We start from the raw sequence: 26857 nt of genomic DNA, 5'->3' as shown, positions 1-26857 counted from the left end.
TCAGGTCCTAGGCACAGTCCTCTAGCTTTATCTGCTAGCTTTTTCTGCTCAAGACTAGTGCTCTATCAGGTCAACCACAGCACCACTTCTGCCTTCTTTTGCTAGTTAATTGGAGATAGGAGCCGCCTGGACTTTGAACTTTGACCCTCAGATCTCAGCCTCCTGAGTAGCTAAGATTACAAGTGAGCTACTGGTGCTCAGCTAGCACAGTTCCTTGATTATTATTTTGTAAATGCCTAGCATCTGCGTGGGATGTTAGGCAGCATGACAGGAAGAACAAGTGGTAGCTGCCCTGAAGTCTTATAATTCAGGAATCGAGATAGGGAATGAGCAGGAGGATTCAAAACACAAACAAGATCTGAGTGCAGTACAGACATTGGGTGCTGTGAAATTTTTGAGAAAGGTCAGCTCCAAACTAGAGGCCATGGAGGATTCTAGATGAAGCCAGGCCTTGAAAGAAAGAGAAGGTGTATGTGTGGGGTGGGGAGTGTGGAGGGAGGTCCAGGATGTGGGGACAGAGTGAACATCCTTAGGAGACAGGGAAGTGACCAGATCAGCTGGGGAGGTAGGTTAATTGAGGATTTGAGGGGCCAACCAGCAGGTTGCATTCTTAACATATAAATATAGTCTAAGTGAAGCTTGCTGGTAGAGATGATTTTCCATTCAACTAAGTAAAACCTATTTGTGATACGTGTGTGTGTGTATGTGTGTGTGTGTGTGTGTGTGTGTGTGTGTGTGTGTGTGTGTGTGTGTGTATGTGTGTGCAAGTCCTGGAACTTAGGGCTTTTGCTCAAGGCTATCACACTGCTACTTTTAGCCATAGCTCCACTTCCAGCTTTTCTCTGTGATTAACTGGAGGTTACAGTCTCATGGACTTTCCTGCCTGAGCTGCCTTCGAACTGTAATCCTCACATCTACTTCATTCATCACTTTTATAAGTTCACAATTATTCATCCTAACTGCCTTACCCTCCTTAATCATGGAACTTCTCTTCCATCTGCTTCCACGTCAAGGCCTGCTTTCAATTTAACCATATGTATATGTGTATGTGTGTATAAGTACTGGGGCTTGAATTCAGGGCCTGGGCACTTACCCTTAGCTTTTTCACTCAAGATTAGTGCTCTACTACTTAATTCACAGCTCTACTCCTGGCTTTTTGCTAATTAATTGGAGATAAATATTTCATGGACTTTTCTGCCCAGGCTAGCTTTGAACCACTGGCTTTGAACTGTGATCCTTGGCTCTCAGTCTCTTGAATAACTAAAATTACAGGTGTGTGCCACCCCATCCAGGTCAATTTCTCCTTTATACTTTGGAGTTCAGGTTGCCTTCTGAGTGTCCATCCAACCATCCCTTCCCCCTTTCATACACTCATTTCAAAAACCAAAGCTTAAGACACCACCCCAAGGATATGGACATCTCTGAAGGTTGAAATCAGGGCCCCATCATAGTTAATGCTCTACAGTGACCCCATTGCATAGCAAGGGATGACGAGGATCACAGATTCATCCATCTGGATTCTGTCAGGGCAGTTTAAAGACTATAGATTATTCCTTTTTTCCCCTCCTTTTCAGGATTTCCCCTGAGAACAAGAGTTCTCAAATGTGTGCATTAGAATCACACTGACGCTCATGAGAATATGGTTCCCTGGGGTCCTCACCCAGAGTTTCTGATTCAGAAGATCTGGGGTATGGCCTAAGAAATCCTCATCTGTAATGAATTCCCAGGGGATGCTGCTGGTCTGGAAACCATTCTTTAAAAACCACTTCCCTGGAGTACTTAGGCCAGCCTTTAACATGGTAGTTCTAGCTGCCTTACTCCTCTAACACGGCCCACCCTAATGGAACCATTCCATCAGAAAGAACAAGTGAAATTCCTACTCTGTTCCCCTGACCTTGGGCTGTAGCAACAAGGGTGGACTTCCTTAGCTGTATTTGAAAGAATCAATATCTCTAAAGAAACTCCTCCCCTCCTCCTCTTGGATGCTTTTTATTCTACCAACACTACACATGTAGCATTAAGTAGAAGGACTGTGGAGTCAGAAAGAAGAGGTCTCATGCTGACTCCTTTACTCACTGGCAGTGCGACCTCTGAAGAATGACTATCTCTCTGTGATCACTTTTCTGCCACTGACGTAGGCTTTCCTCTCCCTGCTGTGAAGTGCTGAAATCTCCCTAGGCCTTCTTCATGGAGTAATCTCATCTACATCCACCATTTCCAAAGTCCTCTTCATGGATGACACCTGCCTTTAGAACCTCTGTCTTGGAATTCTCTGAGTTCCAAACCTGGTATCCAAACTCATGTCTGACCTCTCTTCAGATGCCCCAAAAGCACTCAAATATAACATGTCCCAACACATGCCATCACCAGGGGAGGCCTTTACCTTCCAGCCAGTTTCAAAAGCAGGGTGCCTAAGGAAGCATCTTTACCCTTCTCTCTCCTTCATCCTGAAAGGGGTCACCAAGCTCTGTTGCTTTTACTTTTTTGTACCTCTCATACTTATCCAGTTCTTTCCACTGCCACCACCTTCACGACTACCACTCCAGGCTAAGCAATGAGCATCTTTTGTCTAAACTCTTGAATTGCCTTGTCAGTAATGCTCCCCACACTTATTCTAGGCCCCATCCAAATACTGGACACACTACAGGCAGAAGGACCCTGATTAAAGGAAGCTCTGATTCAAATTCATCTCCCATCTTTTTCTTACTCTATTGATTCTTTTAAAGGCTTCTCATTATTCTTGGAATAAGCAGAAGACCCTTTAATGTACTCAAGGCCTGTAGAATCTTTGGAGTCATGTTCCCAAAGCTACCCCTCATTCCCTCTGCCCCGGGGTATTGACTCATGTTTTTACTGCTTGGAATGTTTGCTCCCTTCCTCTCCCAAAATGAATCCCTTACTCATTTTTCCTCCAGATTTCAGTGCAGCCGTCTTTCTTGGAGGAAACTATCTTTAACTTCATTGATGAAGTCAAATGCCCTGCTATATGCTACTTGCCTTGTTGTAGCCAGGTGCTACCTATGTACACCAAAGTAAAGGCCAGTGGAGGTTTTAATTAAGTACCCATTAATTTATGATTTTACTACAAGTCTATATGACTCATGAATGCAGGAGCTGCAGGTAATTCTAGTGGCTTAGTTTTTGTTTTGTTTTGTTTTGTTTTGTTTCTAGTACTGGGCCTTACTACTTGCTAGGCAAGCACTTTACCACATCAACCATGCCCCTCCTTTTTTAGTTTTTTAAAAAAAATTCCCCCTGATAGGATCTTAGAAGGCAATTCTCCTATCTGAGCATCACCAGCTGCAGCTTCTGGCCTGCACTTCTTTGTTTGTTTGTTTTTTGAAGGAATTAGAGACCCTAAGGGGAAGCTGCTTCAATTCCATTTAAAACTATATGGGCACAAGAACAACAACAATAACAAAAAAAACTTCAGAGGGCTATAAGACAGAAATAGAACCAACGGGTGGCCTAATATTTGCATCTGCAAGTTCTTATTGTTGAGTGAGTTAAAGCTGAATCATCCTGCTGTACGGAGCCTTCTGACTGTAAGATATGGAGAGCGGTGACCGCTTAGACTACTGTAGCACTGGGTGACAGCGTTGGACAGTCGTCTGGGCCAGTGGAAAGTTGTCTTTACCTCCCTTTGAGGAAAACATCTCATTCTTCTAAACACCCCAACCCAAATAAGCTCAAGCCTGCAACTTAGCTGGCACTCAGGAAACATTGTTCCTTCCACTTAGCATTATGAGAGGAGGAGGTTCAGGTGCTTGAGTTCCTAGCTAGATAGGTACTCTACCTAGCTAGGATTGACACTGACATGTGTCTGGGTCTAAATATCATCTGCCCTAAGGGCCTGCTTTCTTATTCTTGAATATCCACCATAGACAAGGCTCCCATTGCTAGTCATCCAAAAGCAACCCAGAGTTGGTTTCCCATGTGATTTCTCTGGTTAACCTCACTCTGAGGCATTCTAACATTAGCCCATTTTGACCTTTAGTTTTAACCTTCTTTCTTCTCACTACAGCTCCATTGTCCCAAAGCAAAACCAGCTCTTTTTACATATTAGGCATGTTTTTGGACAAGATAAGCTTTTCGTTTTCCCCTCCCTCTATTCAATGAGTGTGGATTACTGCTGACCTCCAACTCAATGCATTTGAGAAGCCTGCTTTGATGGCCAGGGAGAACCTCAAGTCATTCTGGGAATGGCTTAATTATATAAACTGAAATCAAAAGAAAGCTGGCAAACCCAGCGGCTACTCATTAATCCCCTCCTGGCATAGGTAGAAAACAAAACAAAAAACCAACTTCCTGGTAAAGTAAGCAAATATGTTTTCTGAGGTAATCAAAGATTTTAAAAGCCTTATTCCACCTCCTCCTCCCTTAATCTCCCTTGAATGTCTAAAATGTTACGGTCTGTGATATTAAGTAAAATAATCAAATTAGGAAAGAGATTATGTGTCATGGCCATTTAGGGTAGGAATCATAAATAATCACCTACACACTGGAAAGGCCACACCATGAGTTCAAAATTCCCACTGGGCTCCATGTTCTCAGAGAGCTATCTTTCTTGCTTTTGAAGGGAGAGAGAACCAGGCCCACCCTGTTCATCTTTCAAGGTGTGATGGGTAGATAGCCAGAGGCTTCCTCCTGGCAGCCTGTACGTCCTGCCGATTAGGTTTGTTTGGACACATACGCTCCATCATTTGTTAGCTGTTTATATGTTCAGAGATTCTATCGCCTTGAGTCAATTTCACATGAGTGCTCAACAATGGCTAGACTTGGAATCATCTGCCTTTGATGCACCAATGACGACATGAATGAGTTCTCCAGTGTACCTAAAGGAATCATGGGTCCCTAATTCACATCCTTTTCCTTTTTTATTTTAGTTTTTTCCTTTTCCTGGAGATAGAACCCAGGGCCTTATCTGGTCACTGGGCAGCCACATTCATTCCACATTCAGAAACACCTCCTTTCCCTTTCACGTCCATATCATCTATCAATTCAATAGTCTTTGCTGGATGCCTTGCCCTCAGTGAGATTGCTGGGGGAATCTGAAAAAAGGATATAAGTTACAGCGTTGGTTTTCAGGAGCTAGGAATGGAACACAGGAAACCGCACAAAGTAACACAATATACTAGATCACTATGTACTACCCTCTCCAGTATCTACTCAGATTGTGAAACTTTCAGATCTGGCTTGTCTCTTTATCATTTCTCATCGTCACTTATAGAAAATCACGACAGGAAACAGTCTGTGACAACTCTTTTTACAGGTTTTCCATACTATAAACATATGGATGGAACTGGCCATCACTATAGGGATTTGGTTGAGACCACCTTGAATTGGAAGAAAGACCACAATTAAGTAAAAGTCTTAGACACTGTGAGGCAGGGGGAGAAGAGAAGCAAGCAAGTGAGGACGCAGCCTTGAAGGGAAGGAGATGAGTAGAAATGAACATGGCAACGGGGCAAGGAACAAGATACGAGTTCAGTAAACAAAGCAAACTAAACAACAACATCCACAAAACTTGCCATCCAGGAAACTGTGCATAAACCCAGGTTGTAGGTATGAAGGCAGCAGACTGTGGGCAGAGTGAGTTTTGAAACTCAGATGGGAAATAGAGAACACTAGAAACGTTGAGTTGTAAAGGACTTAACTGGAATTGATTTGCACGACAGTCATTCTTGAAGCAATGCATTGTATTAAAAACAAAGCACCTCAGAGTTAGTTTTCCCTATTTCTACTATCCTAAATGTTATGTTATCTTTAAAAGGTTTTGATGGTACTAGAGATTGAACCCAGGGCCTTGTACAAAGTAGGCATGAGCTCTATCACTTAGTTATATCCCCTGTCCTATTATCTTTGAAAAAATAAAAATGAATCACCCTCTTCCTTGCTATTGCACTTCCCTGGTAAAAACAAAGGAATGATCCAATCATTTGGGGAAATCTGAGTTTTTAGCTTTCCCATTATGGAATCCTAAGCCACAAAGAAAGAACAGTCTTGACTTCAATAAACAAACAGTAAATAACAAGAGGGACTTCCCTGCTCCTTAGGTACACCCTCCATGCACACAGCCTGAAGCTGTGCACATCAACAAAGCCTGGCTTACTTGCTATCACAGCTGTTCTCACGGTGCACCATCGGAGGGCTGCAGAAGATATTTGAAGATTCTCTGTTTTGTTAACTGGAGACTTACCATTCAATTCACAGAGAAGGAAAGAGACTTGCCTAAATAATAATCATCACTAATAATACAAATCTTGCCATACAATAACAATAATAATCAGCTGTCCCAATGTTATTTCAAAAAGTCATTTTCACATCTTCCCAGCCTTTCTTTTTTTTTGGGGGGGGGTGGCCAGTCATGGGGCCTGAACTCTGGGCCTGGGCGCTGTCCCTCAGCTCTTCAGCTCAAGGCTAGCGCTCTACCACTTGAGCCACAGCGCCACTTCTGGCTTTTTCTGCTTATGTGGTGCTGAGGAATCAAACCTAGGGCCTCAGGCATGCAAGGCAAGCGCTCTACCACTGAGCCACCTTCCCAGCCCCATCTTTTATTATTTTTTAAAGAAAAAGTCATACTGAGGTATAAATGACATTCAAAGAATTGTTTGTATTTCATGCACGACCCTTGGTGGACTTGGAAGTATGCATACACGGGTGAAACATTACTATCATTTAGACCATAAACATGTCCATCATCTCCAAAAGCTTCCTTTTCAGTCTGTAGATTATTAGTGTGTGTGAAAGAACACAAGACGTGCCCTTAGTGAAGTTTTTATTATATAATGCAGTGTTGCTAGCTCTAGGCATTATGCTATACAGAAGATGTCCACGACTTATTATCTTACATAACTGAAACCAACTAAGACCTCCCACTTCTTCTTCCCAAGTCCCTGGCAACCATCCTACTCTCTGCCTTTACTTGTCTGACTAGTCCAGGTTCATCATGGACAAGCTATTACGCAGTATTTTTCCTTCTGCATCTGGCTTATTTCACTTAGCATAATGTTCTCTCGTTTCATCCATGTTATTGCAAATGGTAGGATTTCCTAATTTTTGAAAAAAATTACTGTTTTAAATTATCTCTAAGTAGCTGTGCAAAGGAGGTGCAGAGAACTTTTGAACACAACCCATCTTGAGCAGGGTCACCCCTTCAACATTCTCACCCCCCTTCTAGGTGTGGCTATTTCTTATCATGCTCTTCTAAGAGCCAGAGAAGGTAGAGTTAACCCCTACTTTTGTTTTTTTTTTTTTAAGTGGGGGGGGATGTCTTTCCTAGAAACCTTTTACCCAATTAGACCTGGCCAAATAGCAAAATTCCACTCTGACTGAGAAGGCATAAACTTCATACAAATACATGTGATATTTGCTTAAAACTATAATTATTTGACCCAAACAGGATGGCCCAAGTTTAAAGTGACCTAAAGCTAAGCCAAACAGACTTCAATAAAACTCAAATAAACATTTCCTGCCTTAGCTCAGAGCTGCTGTTAGATCAAGGAACAATCTCAAATCAGTGCTCCCTAGCCCATTCCTTCTGAGTGTGAAAGTATGGGAAAGGAGAAGAGTTTCAATGCAATCAATCAGAGAATATTTTCATTTTCCAGGGGTCATTGGCATTTTATGAAAACCCAGTTTCTCTCCTATGATATGAAGGTATGAATGAGCTAGCTCCAGCAAATAAAGCTCAGCAACACTGGTCACCAGAGGGATCTCCTGCAGGAGTAAAGCAGTGGCTAGAGTTAGGCAGGAATGACATGTCCTTAGTTACCCCTTTGAAAATGGCCAAATCAAGGGAATTTAGACAGCCCACCATCCATGAAAAACACATGGAACCGTTTTGGGAGATCATTTTTATCCCATTCTTTTCCTCTACTGTTTGATTAGCATCACTATCCTGGTTGAACTGTCACCTCCCAGTTCTGTGTCTTTCTTCTGGTTCTACACCTTGAATGCTTTCTCCATAACTTGACATTTGTGAAACCCATCATCTATCCCCTGTCACTCACTTGGACACTAGGAAAACAAACATGTACCTAACACAGAGAGCTGGGTATCTTGAGAGGTTTCATGCTCTGGTGAGGCTACACTAGGGCCCACAGAATCTGTTTTAACCATGCTAAGCAAAATGGCAGATGAAAATCTGTTCTCAGTGCTATTCATAGAAGAAAGCCAAAAAAAAAAAAAAAAACCCAAAACAACAAAACAAAAGAAAAGAAAAAGAAAAAAAAAGAAAAATGGACAATGTTCATTGGGGCTTGTTAGCACCAACCAATACACGGTCATTTGAAGTCAAAGTTAAGGACTGATGGAATGTTCCTTGTGGGCTTTCTTAACCAAAAGAATAAAAGTAGTTTTGTTTAAATCCTATTTCTCCACCTCAGCCAATACCTACTTTAAGGCCTTGCCCCTTTATCAAAAGTCTTCCCTTGAGCTCCAGCTGTTCTCTACAATGTAATGTATGGACTACATCAAACTCTACTTTGTTTTACCTTCCTATGTCCCAGCAGGATATAAGTGGTCAACAGTTGGTACTTGTGGTTCCTCCATTCCCTTATTTTTGCCAAGTTTTACCTGTCTAGGTACTACATTTGTGTAGCTCAGCAGAATTTCAATGAACTTCTCTGCTATGAGAAGTTCTGAAGCAGCCCAATCCTACCACTCTTCAGTCTAGAAACTCAATTAACTTACCATTGCCTGTGTCAACAGAAAAAGAAACACCTATAGAAGTCATTAAGTGAGAGTTCTGACTTCCAGGAAATTTAGATGCTCAATATTATTGTCAATAAAGCCTGCAGCCCTGGGTTAGGTCAATCCCCGGCCATTTTATTGTGGCTGCTACTGTTTTTTCATTCTCCCAATTCAGCCAAGGCCTTAACCTTTACCAATACTCTTCCTATAAACTCAGGCTGCTCTCTGCAATTCATCACAGAGACTTCATCAAACAGTCCAAAGAATAAAGATTTCTATCTTTATTCTATATGTCTTTGCTTGCTTACTTGCTTACTTAATTTTATTTTGAAAAAAAATCCTGTAAACCAGCCAGAATATTTTAAGGTCCCTGTGTGTGCAGGGACCGGGCAATTCATAGAAAAACATCAAGGAAACTACATTCAATTGTTAGATATAACAATCAGTTAACTGAATAACTTACTTTACAAGTAGCTGTCAACATCATGATAATTCTTTTCCTTCTTTTTCTACTCCTTTGTTTTCCTGAGTAATAGACCAGTTCTGATGACAGTTTTAAAGATAATCAGTGACAGAAAGCTGATCCCAAGCAAAGAAGGTTCATCACTGCAAACCAGATAATATACACACAGTGTGGTTGGTGTGTCAATCATCCAGGTACCCAATGAGTCTGTGCTTGGAATATTGAAAAGTATTCCTTTCTTTCATTTCAAAGCATGTACCTTCACTAGGATCTGCCTCACACCTGGTAAATTCAAACCCGCTGACCTTTCCCCTTCCTGATCTTCCACACAGCTTCCTCTCTGCACCAGTTTGGGTCTTCGATTGTTCCCAGAACAATCTTTAGTAGAAGCAAGTCAGAGTCTAGAATGCAGAACTAACTGCTCTAGATGCTCCTATTGGACTCTGATGGTCAAAGCCATACAGTCAGCATGGGGTCAACTCTGGGCCCCATATTTGATGCTTACAGACTTGAGTTTATTTAGAGGGAGACAAATGAGGCATATCTGAAGAGAGCAACATGGCAATGGTCAGCTCCAGTGAGTCCTGTTTTAGAAGAAACTGACTGTCTAAATTGAATGAATGAAGACAAAGAAATGAACTATGAGACAAAGGAACCCACTGGAGAGAAACTCCCTTAAAACATTTGAAGGACTTTCATGCTGCAAGCAGTCAGTTTGTGCTACTGCTAAGCTAGAAGACAGAGCAATCTTGATGAAGAGACCTTGTCCTTTATTAGAGCAGAGGTAAGACTTGTGTACCACTTCACTAATCCTTTTACCACACTGCTCTCCAGTGAGTTCCTTCAGCCTGACCAATGCCGGACTCAGCTGGCTGATCATTTTGTAGGACTATTAACAGAGATACTCTTTGTTTACAGAGAAGCTGGACCTGATTTGTTGTCTGAGTCTCAAAATCTCTCGGGAACATTTTAAAACACACAGACTTTTAGGCTTCTCTATTAGGCCTTCTAACTCTGAGATGACCCCTATGAATGCACATCTATATTCATATTCCCTAAACTATCACACCATTAGCAAGGGTTGGCAACCAGTAAACTAAGTAAATACTAACATACTGGCCTGCCTTCTAATAGTCCAGATTTGGTGATACTATTGCATTTTGTCTGCATCTTTCCCTGATAAGTTCTTCATTTATTCTGTGTGTGTGTGTGTGTGTGTGTGTGTGTGTGTGTGTGTGTGTGTGTGTGTGTGTGCACTTGTTACTGGGGTTTGAACTCAGAGCCTCACACTTTCAGTCTACCACTTTAGGTCTTTAATTAGAGATTTTGGTCTTTTTTGCTCAGGCCAGCTTCAAACCATGATCTTCAGATCCCAGTCTCCCAATTAGCTAGGATGACAGGCTTAAACCACACGCACCTGGCTTCCCCTGATAACTTCATTATCAATTTCAGTTGTTAAATCCAACTAGTAGGGATGTGAACGGTAAACAAAGGAGGAGGCTGCAATGCTTGATAAGAAATGTACTCATTATCTTGCCCATGTAATTGTAACCCCTCTGTACAGTATGTTCACAAAAAATTAAAATTAAAATTAAAAAAAAATTCAACTAGTATGTAATTTCTTGAACGATGATGCCTACTCATCCATCCCCACATACTGCTAGATGGGTACACTCTCATCAAAAGCATGGCTAATGAGAAATAGATCCTGGAATTACCAGGGGCATGTCTCTTGTATCAGGCTGTGTCCCTACAAAAGCTTAACACCATCGTGGGCTAATCCAACTCATTCTAGTGGTGCCTTAGAAAAGCACTCACTGTGTAGCTAACACTAAACTGCATTGTGTGTTTGTGTTTGAGAAGGTCATATGAAATTAAATCAAGGGCCTGATGACTGTGGTTTGGCTGTTTCTCATCCACTGGCTACCTTTGCACACCCAAGATGTATGGTTGAACTCATATACATGCATGGGTGCCCCAAACCAAAGAAACCACACTTTATGATGTCAAGAAAGGGTAGTTGACATCTCTATTCTGCTAAATCCCCTTTTATGTTCTCATTGCTTTAATCAAGCCAAAATTAATGTGCTAATCTAGAGAAACTCACGAATTGGAAATAATACACTAATGTCTAAAGACAACTCAATCCTCCACAGGATTCGAAACACTGGATCACATTGTTTGAAGTCTGAAGGGGAAAGACTGGAGGCGCAGGCATGCTGAAGAGGATTTCCGTACCACTTAACTAAGACTTTCACTAAATGATAGACAGAGCATTAGTGGATTAAAAAAAAAACAACAACAACAAACTAATTTCTTTCATCTAAACATTTCCACTCAGGTTAATTCTGAACAGTGAGCAGTATAATAAGATAAACCTATAAATATTTGGTGTAACAGCATAGGGATTTGTGTAGATGATCTTCGAACCATTGTTGTGATACTGGGAGAGGAGCTGAATTCCCGTATGTGTTGTTGATTTAAAATACAGGATTTCAGACTCCAGCCAACACCGCCTAGTCTGCAGTAAGTAGGCGCTGGTGTTGCAGAAGCAGAACAAAAACAAGCCTGTGTTTAATCTGTTCACAAGCCTTTTGTTCTTACTACCTGGAGACGTGGTGATGTAGACACAGAAGGCGAGAACTTCAGGACTGAGTGAAAGCTGGGTGGTGGCCCGGGAGCTGACCATATAGATAGAAGCAGCTTAGGACCCTAACATGAAACAGTTTTGCATCTTTTGTGACCCTTTTCCCATCCGTGCTTCATTATTTTTATGACAGCTCTCTTCATTCTCATTATTACCTATATGGTGCAATGGTCCAAACTCATCTTCTACCTTTAGACTGCCTGGGTTCAAGGACTAACTCAGCGACTTCCTGATTTTTATGAACTTAGACCAATTGTGTTTCCCCACTTGTATCATTGAAATTTAAATAGAAGCTACTACATGGAAAATTGAGATCAATGATCATTCTTGTAGGTGCTTAGCTAATTAAAACTGGCTCAGGAAAATATTAGTTTTAATTTCTCAATTAACAGTCTGCATTCTGTAGCTGCAAGTGGCTCAGTGATGGACAGATTTCAAACCAGTCAATTAGTTTGTATTTAGAGGGAGCTTAGAGGCTAGTTAGAAAAATGAGGGAATTCCAATACAGTAAGACTTGACAATGAGAGTAGCATTTATTATCTGTGAAGGAAGGCTCCACGGGGAAGCTGGAACTTAAAAGGAAGAGGGTATCAAAATGAATAGGGTTGGGGTCATTCAGGTACAGGAAAACACAAAGGCCTAGAGACCTCTATACATGTAGTAGACTTAACCAACAGTGGGAAGACCTCTTTGGAGAAAACCATTTCCTTCTTGGTCTTTTTTTTTTCTTCCCCCTTTCTTTTTTAGACTATTAGAAATTCATATCAGGGCACAATTAACAAGTAAAGATCAATGATGGATATCAATTCTTGAACACCTACTATGCTAATGATGATTGATTTTTACATGGATACAAGATTCAGAAACCAGAGAGGTTTATTTCACTTGATATTATTTTTGTCTTATTTTATTATTCTTATTAGTGTTCTTTTGTGTGTCAGTCCTGGGGCTTGAACCCAGGTCATGGGCACTGTCCCTGAGCTGCTTTTTTGCTCAAGGGTAGCACTCTACCAGTTGAGCCACAGTTTCTCTTCTGGCCTTTTTAATAGCTTTTTATTGGAGATAAGAGTCTTATGGACTTTCCTGCCTGGGGCTGGCTTTGATCTGCTCTTCAGATGTTAGCCTCCAGAGAAGCCAGGATTACAGGTATGAGCCACTGGTGCCCAGCTCTCTACCTCACTTTTTTGACTAATCTTTTTCATTTCTTAGAAATTATTACATCCCAACAACAGTAAACAAATGAATGATATTGAGTTGACATATTCATCTGTATGTTTACCACATTTTTGGTTCTATACAGCTAACATTGTCTGATTTACCAAAGAGAGTGAATATCATCATTATTATAGACAATAGTTTCATGGTCTTGACTCCCAGAGTGCCCTGGCATCTCTTTCTGAATCCTTTGCTAGACTTAACAGAATGAGAATATTCACAAATTAAATGGCTAATTCCTTGAGTGGTTCACTCAAACAGCTTACTTCTCTACCTTCTGGATACAGACTGACTGAAGTTCATCTTCACCTGTGATACTTCTTTCAAGAATCTCAAAAAGGGCCAAGCACTGGTGGTACACACTGTAATCCTAACTACCCATGAGGCTGAACATGGCAGGACTGCAATTCCAGGAAAACCTTGGCATAAAAATTCTGGAGACCCTGTCTCAAATATAACTAGCAAAACACAAGGTTGGTGGCATGGTTGAAGTGCCATGACAGAGTGCCCAGGCTAGCAAATGTGAGACTCTGAGTTCAAACTCCAATACTCCCCCGACCCAAAAACTAATAAAAAGAATCTCAAAGGGGAATTTTACCTACTGGTCATATAAAAGTTCTATCTACTGATCATATAAAAGGGTGGGAAAACCACTAGTCTCCCATGAACAATGACAACAGAAGATTATTCCTTCCTTTTGCCTTCTGACTAATTTCTTAGTTAAGGAGAGAATCAGTAAGCCTGTAAGCAGTCAACCACAATCTTATATAAAAAGTGAGCATTCTCTTGCACTGTGGGATGAGCCATCTAATGCCAGGAAAATAAATAACTGCTTGGGAAGCTGGTTTCTTTCCAGGATCACATGACTTTTACTGCACCTCTCTACCTTACATCTGAATCTTAGTCTGCCTGTTTAGGAATATGGCTAAGTAAGTAACATCAAGTGAACTGGCTTCCTAGGAATGAAGAATTTCTTTACTTTCAACCTTAAGGCTTTGCTTTAAACTTATGGCAAGTTTGGGGCTTCACTTTCATGAATACCAACCAGTCTTTAGCACATTTTATGAGCATCTGTTAGATACTAGTAGCGTGCCCACAATGCAAAGCTTATCCATTCTTCATCTTTTTCTTGGGACTCCAAGACACATCTATGTTTGACATTCTATGTTATAGTTTTATTTTGTACCATGTAGGCTGAGTCTAGATCTGAATATGCACAGAACTTGCGGAAGAGACAAGCAAGACCAAAGGCATGCTTATAATCCTGGCTCCTCAGCAGGCTAAGATGTGAAGATCATAATTCAAAGCCAGCTCCAGCAGACAAATCTGTTAGACTCATCTCCAATTAACCATCAAAAAGCCAGAGGTGGAGCTGTGGCACAAGAGGTAGAGTGCCAGCCTTGAGCAAAATGGACAGTGTCCAGGCCCTTAGTTCAAACCTATCTACCAGCACAAAAAAAAAGGCTATAAGGCAGCAAAGGCTAGGCTGGAGCATAAAACTCACAGACCTGGGCCAACATGTCTTCCCTCACATTAACTTTCTGGTTGGGATCTCTCAAATGCTACCTCAATCTCTTTCTCACAACTCTATGTATTTTATGTGCCATTCTTCTCCCACTAACACCAAACTATTCAAATAAATTATTTTGACAAACCAGGACTCTATAAGCTCATTATTCATTTAGTATTTATTTAAACACAGTGGCTTGACATCTTTTCCCCCTTTTACTTGGGTTGGGGATTGAATTCAGGTCCGCACTAATGTTTAAAAACACTGAACTATACCCCTAGACTTACATATGGCAATACCTTGACTAGGCCCAACCTGAAAATTTATTTTTTTAAATAAAGAAATGTATTGAATGGCCAGTTAACAATCAATTCAAATACTCATTAATTTTTTACATAATTTAATAACAGATTCTTGAACACATCAAGATATTCACTTAGCAAATGAGGTAATTAAAATTACTCTTATCTTTTTACCATGCTAGATTCCCCAGGTTCTCCACCTGTTGACAATTTTGTTAGCTCCCACATTCAAATTTCTGTCTTAGAAATACTTAGAAGTACTGTTCTGTCTTCTCTTTGGATGTATTTACATTCCATCTAATTCAGAGCAGTCACCAGTTCTAGTCACCAAGGGAGCTTTCTTTTACTGTATATTCCTGTTTCGATAAGGTAAAACTGCCAATTCAGTTAAAACAGAAGCATTGAAAAAAGAGTAATTAGCAAAGAACTTCCAACCAACCCAAAGACAGACCTCACCCCAGAATGAATCCCCATCTGCGAAGCCCAGAATATGCTTCCCATGGACTTGTAACCAGAAATAAGGCAGCAACAGCCAATGCTGGTTACCTAACAATACTGTCACTGTGATGCTGGGGTCATCCCAGTGGAAAATCGAGAATATATATATATATATATATATATATATATATATATACACACACACACACACACACACACACATACACATATATATACATATACACACACACATATATACGCACACACACACACGCACGCGCGCGCGCACACACACACACACACACACACGCACACGCACAGATCATAGTGCTCCAAGCACTAGAAATAACCTATTTTCACAACTTGTTTGAACAGAATGTAATTTGTAAGATGAATGTTTCCTTAACTGGAATCCATGGTTTCCTGCCCTCTTCCCTTGGAAACTGCGAATTCAAGATTTGAAATACATTCTCAGCCAAGTCAACCCCTACTTATCTATTTCCATTTACAAGCTTGGGCAGAAGTAAGGAAGGGAAAGAATGATACTTAAATAAATGAAATGAGTTGGGTGATTCCTATTACTTCAACATTTCCTTCGAGGTGACTTTAGCGAAGCCAGAACTCAAATGAGTATACTGGCAGAAATGGGGGGAAATTAACACAACTAAACAAACAAAGGAAAGGAATTTATCAATGCTCCCCCTTTACCTGATAGGGTAAGGGGCTATCTCATCACCCCACAGCCCTGAACTCCCTTGCTACTTCTCTGGCCTTCCTCTGGGTCACAGCCTGTTGCCTCCATACTCTCTTATGGGAAATGTCAAGGTCAATAGGTTGGCCAAACTGTCAGTCCCTAGGCCTCTGAATTGTCAGCGAAACAGCTGTCTTTGGAGATGTTTTACTTTTGCAGATGGGCAGGATGGGGGTTGGGAGTGGGAGTTGGAATCAATACAATCTTAAATGATATAATTAAGATACACTTCCACCAACTCCGCCTGCTCAAGGTAAGAGCATGTTGCTTCCTAAGAGACAATGCTATCACCTAAAGCATGAATCAGCTACTCTCACAACTTTCGTACTTTGCTCGAATCAGCAATATCTCTCAAAGCTCCTGTGATCGCTTAGGTTTTAGAAATAGAAGAGAGATATTTTGGGATAGTTTTTCCATTCAATAAATTAATTTTCTTTCCTCCCCCCTCTTCCCTCCTTCCCTTTCTGCCCTGTCTTTTTCTCTGTGTGTGTACTGGTTCTGGGATTTCAACTCAAGGCCTGTGCACTGTTCCTTAGCTTTTCCACTGAAGGCTGGTGCTCTACCATTTGAGTCACAGCTCCACTTCTGTTTTTTTGGTGATTAGAGATAAAGAGTCTCATAGACTCCTGTCGAGGCTGGCTTTGAACCATGACCTTCAGTTACATGAGCAAGGTAATGAGTATTATTTCTTATCAAACATTGTTGCTTCCTGCTTTGTTTTTCCTCTACCACCCTTCCCTCCCACCTCAACTAACCCCCCTGGCCTAAATTGTAAAGTTTGTTTTGCAACATAATGTCTTCTACATCTCATTGTTGCAATGGGTCGACTTGTATCCCTATTTAAACATTTTGTTTTTTCCCTTCCCCTCCCCAAATTATACCGTCAAAACAGTGAACACAGGGGTTATACCGTGGGGGAGGGACATACAAAGGAACCAAAAAAATCACATACTTTATAAATACCTTAGAAACAACAGCAGCTAGGATTATAGGCATGAGCAACTGGCACTCAGCTTAATTATTTTCATTTTACTGACCTCTATGAACATGTGATCATGGGATCATCTTGATGATGTGATTATGAAGATAAAGCAAAGACCCATCAGAAGTATCTAATTCTAGATAGGGATTTTGCTGAAATCTGAAAAGTATTTTTCAAGTTTAGTTATAACCAAACTTATCTGAACTGTGTGGTCATCTCACACTAATATTTTTTTTTTTTTTTGTCAGTCATGGGGCTTGAACTATGGGCCTTCAGCTTAAGGTGAGCACTCTATCATTTGAGCCACATCACCACTTCCGGTTTTCTGGTGGTTTATTGGAGATAAGAGTCTCACAGACTTTCCTGTCCAGGCTGGCTTTGAACCGTGATCCTCAGATCTCAGCCTCATGAGTAGCTAGGATTCCAGGCCTGCCTGAGCCACTGGCACCCCACGTATTTTTGGTAATTTTGATGAGATGTTACAGCAAATCTTTCACCCAAATGGTTGGGTTCTTCTTCCAACCCTGAAGCTTAACTGGGTGGAGAGAAAGTAGCCACTCATGTTAAGCCTCTGAGAAGATTGTTGCAGGAGGCAACAACTGCTTACTTTGTTGAGAAACAGACTACTTCAAAAGAATGTAAGCAATCATGGCAAATCCCAAACCCTTTTAACACTGGGACTCTCCCAGGAGTTGCAGTTATCTTTAACTACAGACTGCCTGTAGAACACTAAATAGCCTTCTTTCAATAGTCATTCCTCCTTTATCTCTTTTATAATAGCTACCTTTGTAATATTAAAAAAATATTTTTTTCAGTGCTAATCCAGGGTTTCAGATATGGTAGGCCAATCCTCTACCACAGAGCCACATCCCCAGCCCACTTGTGGGCTTTTATGTAGGAGATAGGTAATTACCATCACCTCCATTCTTTTATCTATTTGAATAAAAGAAATTTGGAGACATTATTATCATATAATTTCTGATCCCAGCTTTGAAGAAGGGAAGAATTGTAATAAAACATTTTAAAGGGTCAAGGATATTGAGGATCATACAGTTTAAATGCATAGTCTTGCAAGTTTAGAGAGTCATCATTTTCTCATCCTTACTCTGGTTATGAATAAAGCCCAGCATTTACCCAAATGAACACAAACAAGGCCACACTAAAGCTACCAGCACAACTATGTCCAATGCAGCATTATTTACCGTAACTAAGACATTGAACCAACCCAGATGCTCCTCAGTAGATGAATGGATCGAGAAAATGTGGTTTATATACACGATGGAATTCTATGCCTCCATCAGAAAGAATGATATCGCCCCATTCATAAGGAAATAGAAAGACTTGGAAAAAGTCATATTAAATGAAGTAATCCAGACCCAAAGAAACATAGGCTCCATGGTTTCTCTCATTTGTAATAATTGGTATATGCCTAGGATAGTTCTAGCAGATGTTGACAATAGCTCAATAGCTATGTACATATGAACATATAAAATGATGCTAATTGAAATGAACTCCAAAATATGGGAACAAGAAGTTTTTGGTGTTGTTTTTAATGTACTACGTGAAGTTATTTTTTTCTTTCATTTTTCCCCCCTTTGGTCTATCCCTTGTTGTCACTGGTTTCTAATTTTGGTACCCTGTGTCTTTTTTTTTTTTTTTAGTGTTTTTTATTGTGAAATGCTATACAGAGGGGTTGGGTTACAGTTACATGAACAAGGTAATGAGTACATTTCTTATCAAACATTGTTGCTTCCTGCTTTATTTTTCCCCTGCCACCCTTCCCTCCTACCTCAACTAACCCCCCCTCTCGCCTAAAATTGCAACATAGTGTCTTCTACATCTCATTGTTGCAACGGGTCAACCTGTATTCCTATTTAAACATTTTGTTTTTTCCCTTCCCCTCCCCAAATTATACCATCAAAACAGTGAACACAAGGGTTATACTGTGGGGGAAGGGCATACAAATCAACCAAAAAAAAAATTCACATGATACTTTATAAATACCTTAGAAACAATAGCAAGAAAGAAAAAAACCACTTGTATCCCTATCTTAGGGTTCACTTCACTTAACATCATCTTATCTGGTCTTATGTCTATAACTGCCATAAAATAAATGTAAATCAAAACAACATTGAGATTCCATCTTACCCCAGTTAGAATGGCTATAATCAAGAACTCTAATAACAACAGATGCTGGAGGGGATGTGGCCAGAAGGGAATCCTACTGCATTGTTGGTGGGAATGTAAACTTGATCAACCACTTTGGAAAGTAGTATGGAGGTTCCTCAAAAGATTTCAAACATAGAGCTCCCCTATGACCCAGCAATCCTACTTTTGGGCATTTACCCAAATGATCACAAACAATACTACACTAAAGCTACCAGCACAACTATGTTTATTGTGGCATTATTTACCATAGCTAAGATATGGAACCAACCCAGATGCCCCTCAGTAGATGAATGGATCAAGAAAATGTGACATATATATATACATATACATATATTCAATGCCTCCATCAGAAAGAATGGCATCACCCCATTTGTTAGGAAATGGAAAAACTTGGAAAAAATATACTGTGAAGTGTTTCCCTTATTTATCCTGTGTCTTATAGAAACGTTTATCTGACTTAGGGAAGGGAAAGGGAGTAACAAAATGGTGAGACAAAAGATAAAGGGTGAAGCAATGCAACAGTGATACTCACAAGACACTATCATGGAATGAACTTTACAACTTGGTGGGGGGAGCTGGAAGGGGAGGGAAAGTAGGAGAAAAACAAGAGAGAGGGTAACAATGTTCATTCATCAAGAGATGTACTCATTACCATACTTATGTAACTGTAACTCATCTGTACAACACCTTTACAATACAATTAAATTTTTTTAAAAAAGAATAAAACTCAGTAGCTTCAATCAACCGTGGAAAGCTGTGGTTTCTGGAGCTGCAACAATGTCCTGACTCTAACCTGAGGGCAACAGGCCAAGCATTTAGACTGGCAGAGAAACACCAATCTAAAAGTAATAAACTATCACCACACCTCAGAACTTAAAGAGACAGCCCAAGAGAATTACAAAAGGTATCTGGACATATAATTGCCTTCTGCATTAACTGATCACATTACTAGTTTTAGATCAACAAGGTATTTTCAAATTTTTACATGTTGCTTGTGTCACCAAGGTCAGTGTATAATCATCCTTAGGAAATGTCTTCTTGTATCTTCCTAATTTGTACTTCTATCTAATCTAGAAAAGGGATAGCATTCAGTAAGACTTCCTTCTGGTATAGTCTGCTGGCTGATCATCTGAATTCCTTCTGCTACCATTTAAATATTTGTTGCTAAGAAAGTCCCTCCATCATAATTGTATACCATTTATTAAAGAAACCATTTTTGTAAGAAATTCTGATTCATTTAAAGTTACCAATAATTCAGTATTGAGAAATACATCATTGACTAAAATTCCTGTGAACATCATTTGTAATTCAGATGGCTCTGGATGTCAAAGATATAAGACTATTTTCAGGGCAGTTAATCATTTTTATAGATACAATAAAATACAAATAGCCAATGAAAAATTGGGCAACTGAAACCTCAATATCATCAACAACTTGGGGGAGAGAAGACAGAGGGCTCTGTGAAGTCACTAGACACGAAAGGTCTACCCTCTTCCTGGGTTAATAATAACTACATGGTAAATGAGTTTGATAGGAAATGCTACTTGAGGGATGAGTAGGCTGGTGAGAATTACTACAGAACAAGGAAGTTGAGTTGAGTCTCTAACCAGGCACTGCAAATCCTTTCCTGTCCTCAAGAAGGTCACCGTTGCTGAATTCTTTGTCCTGGGAGCATGTTTGGCTTCCATTTTCAAATGCAAGAGAAAATAAACAAACCCAGGCTGCTTTATAGAACCTCAAATAGCTCTTTCCAAAAGATGAACTCTGTCCCTCAGCAGATGGGGCTTTGAGAATCTTCAGAGATAGAGTCTGAGCTGACAAAGCAAGGACAATTCAGAAGTTATTTCAGTTGTTTTCATTTTAGAAGTAAAACAAAAATAGCAAGTAGGAGCAAACTTACATATTCTCCTTCATGTGTTGTTTTTAAAAGAAAACATCTCCTGACTATTTTTTCTATACAACTTTAGCATTATGTGTGTTCAAGAAAATGTAACACATGCTAGAAATAATCAGTTCCAAAATTTCATCTTCTAAGCTTTCACACGTTTGATCACCTTATTAACGTTAAAGCATTTTAGATCTCCACTCTCTTCTAGTCCTAGAAGGATCAAACCAGCTCGTTTCACCAATAATGATTCACTTAGTTCTGTGTTTCCAACTATGATCGCCCTCCAGTGGCAGAAGTAGTTAACTGCGTACTACTTCATAAAAACAAATCGTTTAATTAGGGATACAGATGGACCCATTGCAACAATGAGATGTACAAGTCGTTATGTCGAAAAACAAACTTTACAACTTTGGTAGGAGGTGGGGGGAGGACCAGGTGGGGGGGGGAGGGGGAAGTATGGGAAGGGAATGGAAGGGGAAACAACGAGGAGGCAACAATGCTTGATAAGAAATGTACTCGTTATCTTGCCCATGTAAGTGTAACTCCTCTGTACGATATTCTCACAATTTAAAAAAAAAAAGGTAGAGGAACTAATGATCTACTTTCCCATTTGGCTTTGTTATGTGATTTAATAAAATGGGTGAACTGTCTGGATATCGGTGTGTTAGTGTTTTACTAAAGGAAAGCTGTGCACTTATCTTTCAGATAAAAGAATACTAAAGGTGAGCTAGGCAGGCAATGATGGCTCACACTTGTAATTCTGGCTAATCAGTAGGCTGAGATCTGAGGATTATAGTTTGAAAGCCAGCTTGGTCAGGACAGTCAGTGAGACTGTTGTCTCCAATTAACATAAAAAAGATGGAAGATGAGACTTGGCTCAAGTGGTAGAGCACTAGCATGGAACAAAAACAAAAAAAACAGGAATAGTGCTTACTCAGTGTGCGTGCATGTGCGTGCATGCGTGTGCACACACACACACACACACACACACCCCGAATATTGAAGGTGAAGAAGGTGGGGTAGGGGGCAAATGTACTAGCAAAGAAAATAGATTGTTACTGTTGTGTTGTAGAGAATTCCAGGCATCTTTCTGTCCACAATTTACCACTTAGTCCCCACAATTTGTGCAGAGTCCCTAATTCCCAGGGACGTTTTTAGAATCTCAATAGGACACTTGATGCATGGCCCTTTCCATGGCTTTCTAAGAACATGTGGAAAACTGTCAGAATGGAACAAGACACGTATGCCCAGAAAGCACCACAGGATGGACCTGTCACCAGGACACACAACCCAGCCCTTGCACTTAAGCTAGCTTGTATTCTTGAATGCTTAGAATTCTGACCTCAGTAGAAGCCATTGTTGGGCTTGTTCATTCTGACAGGAAATTTTATATGCAGCAGGAGAGCAAAAAGGACTCAACAGATGGATGAGTGAGAGCAAGAGACTGAAAGGTGCTAGAAAGCAATCAACAGGATCATCTCCAGGACACTAATTTCCCTAGGATAACTGAAAGGATTTAAAATTGCACTCAAGAATCTTTATAGAGGGGCTGGGAAGGTGTGGCTCAGTGGTAGAGCACTTGCCTTGCATGCATGAGGCCCTGGGTTCGATTCCTCAGCACCACATAGGCAAGAAGAAAAAAAGCTGGAAGTAGTGCTGTGGCTCAAGTGGTAGAGTGCTAGCCTTGAGCTGAAGAACTGAGGGACAGTGCCAAGGCCCAGAGTTCAGGTCCAATGACTGGATCCCCACCTCCCCCAAAAAGAATATTTATAGATACCACTTTTCAGGATTCCCTTTTAAAAATTATTATTATTATTATTATTTTTATAATTTCAGCCAGGGAAAGCTTACACAGGATACTTTCTTGCAATCCTGAAGGACTGAACCAGGGGCTCTGTGCATGTGAACCAAGTGAGTGCTCCACCATGAAGAGCCATCACACCACCATTCTAGGACTCATTGAAGGCATATTTGACTACCTAAACTGCCCAACGTCACTGCTTGTTATAGGCTCAACACAGCCACATTGCCTAGAGCAAACTGGTTCTCTCTGCAACTAGAGAAAATAAAACTAATTAAATTATAGAAAAAAAAAACAGGATGAATGGGAAATCATTAAAGAAAAGGATAAAAGAACATAAGATTGATAGGACTAGACAGTATTTGTTTGAGTCCCGGAGATGAACCCGTGAATGGAGAGAATTTTCCCAGCCAAAGGAAAGCAAAGGGCAGATAAATAGGCACGAACATCACTGTGTTTAAGTATATCAATTTAAGGGAGAGAATGCAGGATTATTCAATGTGACCAAAACCCATCGGCTCTTATGGTGACTAGTCTCACCCTCCTACTACCAGTTTACCAGACAAAATTTCTTACTCCCTTTTTATCTTTCTTTCCTCCTTTCTTTCTTTGCTTCATTCCTTCCTTTCTTTCTTGCCTGCCTTCCTTCCTCCCTTCCTTTCTTGCTTGCATTCCTTTCTTTCCTTCTTCCTTTCTTTCCTGCTTGCTTGCCTGTTTGTTTTCCTTGCTTTCTTCCTTTCTTGCTTGCTTTCTTCCTTTCCTTGCTTGCTTCCTTTCTCCCTCCCCTACCTCCCTCCCTCTTTCCTTCCTCTTTCTTTGGTGGTGAAGGTAGTGAGGTTTGAACTTGTTAGACAGATGCTCTATTGCTTTACTCACATCCCTGTTCCTCTAGAAAGAATCTTGCATTCACATCTTCACCACAATTTTCTCATTTGAAATATTTCTCCCCTTCCCCTTCCCAACTGTTTGCTGTTTTCAAGCTGGATTTATGGGATTTTAAAATGCAGATGGTTCAAGTCTAGTTGGATCAAATAAATATTTAGCATCCTAAACAATGAGCCAGTCCTTTGGAAATATTTTATTCCATCTCTGTACATGAGTGCCTAAATCCCAGACTGTCCTGCTCCAGATTTCCGGAGGGCTGGCAGGCTGGAATGGCTAGCTATTGCTTCTTGTCTAACCTAAGCTGGGGGCTTTTATGTGCTACAGACAGGGAGAGAAGAGTAACATCTACAGAAGCAGCAAAGCCTGACCCTTCTTCCAATGCCTGAGTTGGTCACTTTACCTAAAAGGAGCTGAACTCAGTGGCCCTAAGGTTCCTACAGCTTGACTTACAAAAGACTGAGAAAAGCATAGGTTTGCCTGTTATGTTGCTATTGAAACCAAATAGGAGCCAGGTACTAGTGGCTCACACTTGTAATCCTTGCTACTTAAGAGGTTGAAGTCTGAGGATTGGGGTTTGAAGCCAGGAAAGTATGTGAAACTCTTATCTCCAATTAACTGGCACAAAGCTGGAATGGGTAGAGGGATAACCTTAAACAAATAAGCTAAGGAACAATGCCTAGGCCCTGAGTTGAAGCCCCAGGATCACAATAAGAGGTGTATGTGGGGAGAACAAAACAAGAAAAGGGAATTGACTTTTGTATTTTCTTGTCATCAGCCAACTAGGTCTTTTTTTTCCCTGTCAAGAGTAAGAAAAATTACTGGGTGATTCTAATAGTGACAGTTAAAGTCAGATATTCTCACACATTGCTCATCATATTTTCATGCACACTGGTAAGGGATATGGGTAGCTATGTTTATCCCTATCTTTGTGAAAGAACAAAGTTCAAGGTCCTATGGTCACTTAGTAACTTAAACAGAGACCAGGAGAAGAAAGTCTTTGTTTCCTTATTGCAAGTCTAACTCTGTTCCCAGCACTCAATTGGGGAAACAGGGAGCTGATTTTCCCAGGAGGGCTAGAACAGTACTTCCCCATTCCATATGCTGCTACAAATGGGGTACCTTTGTGACAGGTGTGAAGATGATGGGACAGGACTCCTGGGGTTATATCACAGATGTTGTAGTTTCCATATTTTTGGCTAGGATTCATTATCTATCTAACTATCTGTCTATCTACCTGTTACCATCTATCTATTACCTACCATCTAGCTATCTTCTAGCTATCATCAATCATCTATCTACCCATCTAACATTATCATTCTATCTATCTATCTATCTATCTATCTATCTATCTATCTATCTATCTATCTATCTATCTATCTATCTATCTATCTATCTTAGAGATAGGGTCTCACTGTATTCTGAGGCTGGCTTGAATTTCTTGAGTATTTGGGATTACTCTGCACCTGGCTGGAATATTCTCTCTTGAAGACTTCAACTATCACATAAGCAGTCTGAATGCATGAAGCCACCATACTATGAGGAAGCTCAAGTCAGGCTATGCAGAGAGACCACATAGAGAGGCTCTGACACTTGATGGATGAGACAGAGCTGTACCATTCCCAGATGCCTCTTTCCTCCCCTACTGCTCAAACCACTATTTGGCAGGAGCTACAGCGAACCCCTGAGCTAAAACAACCAAGTGAGTCCTTGGAGCTTTAGGGTGATTTCTTCTGCAGCAATAGCAATAAAAACGCATCTTCCTGTCCCACCACTGAGGGAGTGGAAGTACTTCTACTTACCTGGTATACTTGGATTTTTGCATTGACTTTAGAACCATGAATTTCATCACATTAAGTGGAAGCTTTAAACTTTTCTTAAGAAGGTGAGAAGGAGCTGGGCACCGGTGGCGCATGCCTGTAATCCTAGCTACTCAGGAGGCTGAGATCTGAGGATCGAGGTTCAAAGCCAGCATGGGCAATAAAGTCTGTGAAACTCTTATCTCCAATAAACCACCAGAAAACCAGAAGTAGCTCTGTAGCTCAAGTGGTAGAACACTAGCCTTGAAGAGCTGAGGGACAGCGCCCAGGCCCAGAGTTCAAGCCCCATGACCAACAACAAAAAAAAGAAGGTGAGAGGTCATGTGAGTTCTGCCATCATCTCCAAAGATGATATGATAACAAAAGCAAATGCCAGCTTTGGCTGGTGGTACCCAATAATATTTACAGAAAAAGAAATAGTTACTGATATCACAGAGAAAGGTTCTTAGTGAATAGAGTCAAAGGGAAAAATGATCTAAAAACTGGAAATACTTTAATTGACTAATAACAGGCCATTTTGGTCTTAACACAATACTTTTTGAGAAAACATAGATGAAAGGATTTGGGGAAAGTCCCTCACAATCCCTCCAGATGATAAATAGGAAATGAACAGCTTATCAGAAGGCCTGAATAAGGAAGACATAATCTCATATATAAGTCACTGAGTGCTGGGACCCAGAGCTGCCCAAGCTTCTGCCTTTAGGGACAGATTTTGGGGGGCCAAGCACACTGAGAGGAGAGAGATGTCAAAGGGATGGACTTGAAAGTTGAGAAATGTAATAGAGGGGAGAAAAAGGATAAAGAGCCAGGTCCTGGGATCTTACTAGTGAAGACTAAAAGAGAAGGGAATTATTGTTTCCAAATATGGAGGTACCAAATTGCTGACTAAACACCTGCTAACTTTGCTACTCACTCCTCTTAACAGTTTGTTTCCATTTTACACATGAGAAAACTAAGGCCCAAGATTATGGGGTATATTTGTGTTTGTGGCATAGCCAGGAGTCACAGCCTGGAAAAAGACTCCTCTGTCCTCTAAGTCTTCCTTTTCTTTTTTCTTTTCTTCTCTTTCTTTTCTTCTCTTTCTTTCTTTCTTTCTTTCTTTCTTTCTTTCTTTCTTTCTTTCTTTCTTTTTGTCAGTTATGGGGCTTGAACTCTGGGCTTGGGCACTGTCTCTGAGTTCTTCAGCCCAAGGCTAGCGCTCTACCACTTGAGCCACAGTGCAACTTGTAGTTTTCTGGTGGTTAACTGGAGATAAGAGTCTCACGGACTTTCCTGCCCAGGCTGGCTTTGAACCG

The 26857-nt window shown here is 40.6% G+C and overlaps 1 protein-coding gene across 2 annotated transcripts in view; it reads right to left on the bottom strand.

Annotated features, from left to right (window-relative positions):
- Prkce (protein kinase C epsilon) overlaps nt 1-26857 on the bottom strand; it is a 522558-nt gene that overhangs the window by 93423 nt on the left and 402278 nt on the right. The gene's annotated exons all lie outside the window — the stretch shown is intronic.

This window comes from Dipodomys merriami, unplaced genomic scaffold (assembly GCF_024711535.1).
Source record: "Dipodomys merriami isolate MVZ:Mamm:240054 unplaced genomic scaffold, mDipMer1.0.p SCAF_17, whole genome shotgun sequence".
NCBI lineage: Eukaryota > Metazoa > Chordata > Mammalia > Rodentia > Heteromyidae > Dipodomys > Dipodomys merriami.
This window is presented reverse-complemented; position numbering and strand designations above follow the sequence as displayed.